The sequence below is a fragment of the Melanotaenia boesemani genome, chromosome 12, assembly GCF_017639745.1.
Source record: "Melanotaenia boesemani isolate fMelBoe1 chromosome 12, fMelBoe1.pri, whole genome shotgun sequence".
NCBI classification, from domain to species: Eukaryota; Metazoa; Chordata; class Actinopteri; order Atheriniformes; family Melanotaeniidae; genus Melanotaenia; species Melanotaenia boesemani.
In genome coordinates, this window is record NC_055693.1 from 2,203,540 (window position 1) to 2,207,730 (window position 4,191).

Here is a 4,191-nt window from a genome sequence, read left to right on the forward strand (position 1 = left end):
AAATACTCTCATCACGTAACACTGGAAGCTGCGCCAGCCTGAAAATGGTGCCATACCGCTGAGCGTAATGGTGGAGAGTTTGATGTAATGTTTGTTTTAGTAGCCACAGTAACTTTAACATGCTAACTGTAGGTCTGAGCGCGGACTGAATTTCTCCCTCTGAATTAAAGGATTGAAGAACAGAAACATGTTGCAGACGTAGAACTGAGCCCTGCAGACAGGAAGCAGCAGAGGGGTCCAGGTTTTTCCTCTGGACACCTTAAGGTGCTATGTGTAGTATTTCAGCATCAATAAATCATTACCACGGTAACCAGCTGGAGTCTGTGTACTTACTGTCATCTGAACCAAATCAGCCTGTTCACTTGGGGTCAGGATGAAGCCACACCCAAATCTGGAGGCCACGCCCCCACTCCTGATCACTGGCTGAGCAGCTTCTTCCTGCTCCATCCATCCGTTTATATCTGGATTTATTTATTCTATTCCTAATATTTCAATAAACGTTTGTTCTAAACCTTTAAAAGTCATCGAGTATTAGAATCCGTCGCTTTCCAGGCTGTTACTTTGCTCATTGAGAAAACTAACTTAATAAAATAATAAAGTAGTGAAAACATTTAAAAAGTATTAGTGTTTTATTTTGAGATTCTATTTTTTAGATAGAATAAAAAAATTATAAAAAGAATTAAACACAATTTTTTTTAGTTTAAGACACAAATTAAATTTTTTCTTTTAAAATATTTAAAAAAGAAAAAGAATTTCTGTTTTATTTATTTACTATTATTCATTTTATTATTTTATCTTATAAATGAAACAGAAATCCATCCATCCATCTATCCATCCATCCATCTACTCGTCCACCCATCCATCCATCCACCCACCCACCCATCTATCCATTCATCCATCCATCCATCCATCCATCCATCCATCCATCCACCCGTCCACCCATCCATCCATCCACCCACCCATCTATCCATCCATCCATCCATCCATCCACCCATCCATCATCCATCCATCCATCCATCATCCATCATCCATCCATCCATCCACCCATCCATCCATCCATCCATCCAATCTATCCATCCATCCATCATCCATCATCCATCCATCCACCCATCCATCCACCCATCCATCATCCATCCATCCATCCATCCACCCATCATCCATCCACCCATCCATCCATCCATCCATCCATCCACCCATCCACCCATCCATCATCCATCCACCCATCCACCCATCCATCCACCCATCATCCATCCATCCATCCATCCATCCATCCATCCATCCATCCACCTATCCACCCATCCATCCATCCATCCATCCATCCACCCATCCATCATCCATCATCCATCCATCCATCCACCCATCATCCATCCATCCACCCATCATCCATCTATCCACCCACCCACCCATCCATCCATCCATCCATCCACCCATCCATCATCCATCATCCATCCATCCACCCATCCACCCATCATCCATCCATCCACTCATCATCCATCATCCACCCACCCACCCATCCACCCATCCATCATCCATCATTCATCCATCCATCCACCCATCCACCCATCATCCATCCATCCACTCATCATCCATCCATCCATCCATCCATCCATCCATCCATCCATCCATCCATCATCCATCATCCATCCATCCATCCAACCACCCATCCATCATCCATCCACCCATCCATCCATCCATCCATCCATCCACACGTCCACCCATCTATCCATCCACCCACCCATCCATCATCCATCCATCCATCCATCCATCCACCCACCCATTCATCCTTCCACCCATCCATCCACCCATCCATCATCCATCCATCCATCCATCCATCCACCCGTCCACCCGTCCATCCATCCACCCACCCATCTATCCATCCATCCATCCCTCCATCCATCCATCCACCCATCCATCATCCATCCACCCATCCATCATCCATCCATCCATCCATCCATCCATCCATCCATCCATCCACCCATCCATCCATCCATCCATCCATCTATCCATCCATCCACCCACCCATCCACCCACCCACCCATCCATCCATCTATCCATCCATCCATCCATCATCCATCCATCCATCCATTCTTGCTGCTTTTCTGGGGTTGGGTTGTGGGAACAGTAGCTTAAGCAGGGAAACTCAGACTTTTTTCTCCTGGAGCATCCCCCACAGGAGTCTCTGGGGGACACAATCCAACGACTTCTCCAAATCCACAGACTTTTGGGTGAACCCCCATGCCCCCTCCAAGACCCCAGTGTAGAGCTGGTTTACTGTTCTGCAGCTGAAACGAGAACCACACTGCTCCTCCTCAATCCGGGGTTCGGGTCCTGACTGCTCCTGCTGGGCCTCCCTCTGCTGGGGGGCTTCAATGCTCACGAGGGTGATGACAGTGAGACCTGGAGGGGCTTGACTGGGAGAAATGGTCTATTTTATTTTTTAAAAGGGATTTATTTTAAGTAGATAAACAATAATCCTACTTTCATTTTAAAAACATTGAAATATAATTATTTTAAAAAATGAAATAAAATAAGTAAAACATTGATAGTTTATTCTTTAAAAAACTTTAAACTGCATTTTTAATAAAATAAAATACTAATCCAGTTGTTATTCTTTTGAAAATATTTCATCATTTAAGATAAAAAGTTAAATAAATAAAAACCAGACTTTGCTTTGTTTCACTCTTCTTCCCAGCATGACCTGCTTTCTGTTCTGTGTTTTATTTAAAGGGTGAAATCATGAAAGATGGTGAACATTTCCTGAGGAGCATAAGTTGTGCAGTTAAAAGCTGACAGCAGCTGTCTGTGTTGTCAGTGCTCTTGTTTTCCTTTGGTAATGATGGAGCCAGCTCCTCATCCAACGGACGGACGCGCTGTCATTATATGGCGTTTACACGCCATCACACCTCGCTGCAGCAGACAACGAGGACAATGCTGTTAAACTATCGTAATGTCCCCAAGACTAAAGTGTGTCGGGTCATGAGTTGATGGAACACCAAAGTTGCATCGAAAGTTTAAAGCTTCTTCCAGTATCACTGGGGAGTCTGGTCACCCTGACATATCAGAGGGAAAAGAGGACAAAATCTAAGCAGCTTGATGAGCTGGTAGAAACAAGGTGTGCTTGTTCTGGACTAAACGGCGTCTGGGGTGCTGAAACCATCAGGGTGGGACTGCCAGAGTCTTTTCTCTGCCTTTCAGCCTCAGTTACTCCAAGTTTAACCTCAGCTGGTTTTAGAGAAGCTGAGACTTTGGAGCCTCGACTCCTTTATAAATTCTGTATTTAGGATAAAACCGGATGCATTGATCCTCTGAAGGTGAACTGATTCTGCTCCTGATCCAAATGATCCAGTTTTCTAAGCTCAGACTCGATTTAGTTCAGTTCAGCTTTATTTGAACGGACAAAAAAGTCACCTCAAAGCACTTTTACAGACACAGTCAGTTCCCTCTGGTTCATTGTAGTCCAGTTATAATCCAGTTCAAACAAGCACATATGATCCACATTAGTCCAACTGTGTTCATATAAACCAGTTCCCCCAGTAGCCTTGACCTGTAGCAGCAGGACTAAAGGATAGATCTGGGTCACCAAGCCAGACCTGATCTGAAGGTAGAGAGGGGGTCTGATACCTGAAGTCAAACTGGGAGCCAGTTCCACCGAGAGGGTCTGATAACTGAAAGTTTTGTCTCCTATTCTACTTTTAGATCCTCTAGGATCCACCAGTAAACCTGCAGTCTGAGAGTGAAGCTGTGATGGGAAAATCTGGAACTCTGAGATCCCAAAGATCCAGTGGATCTTGGTCCCAAAGATCTTTACATGTGTTGATGAAGATAGAACTGGAGTAGGTAGATCTCTGATGAGGATCCTCTTGGTGAAGGGGTTTAGGTTTCACTGTCTGTTCCTTTGTTGCTGTTCTCTTCCTGTTTTATTTTGTAGGGTCATCCCTTTCTGTGTTCATTTCCTGTTTTCTGCACCTGGCCTTCATTTCACCGTCACACCTGCCCCTTGTTTGGTTATCACCCCTCTTTTATACATCTTAGTTTGTTTTCTTCACGGCCAGATCCTCTTCATTTTCCTGGTCCTGGTTCCTCCTGTTTTTCTCCTCAATCTGTTTTATTTTCAGTAATCTCTCTATTTTTATCCTGCTGTAGCAGCACCTTCTGTCATTTAACTGTAAATTCCTTCTTCTGCCTGGTCCT

At 44.3% G+C, this 4,191-nt stretch overlaps 1 long non-coding RNA gene across 1 annotated transcript in view; it reads right to left on the minus strand.

The window, feature by feature from the left end:
- Positions 1-3,005: 3,005 nt before the first annotated feature.
- Positions 3,006-4,191, minus strand: part of LOC121650944 — an 18,024-nt gene continuing 16,838 nt past the window's right edge. Inside the window, exons 3-4 of the long non-coding RNA XR_006012365.1 lie at positions 3,591-3,658; positions 3,006-3,017 (exon numbers count right to left, since the gene is read on the minus strand). This is a non-coding gene — a long non-coding RNA (uncharacterized LOC121650944). The remainder of the gene's footprint in view (positions 3,018-3,590; positions 3,659-4,191) is intronic.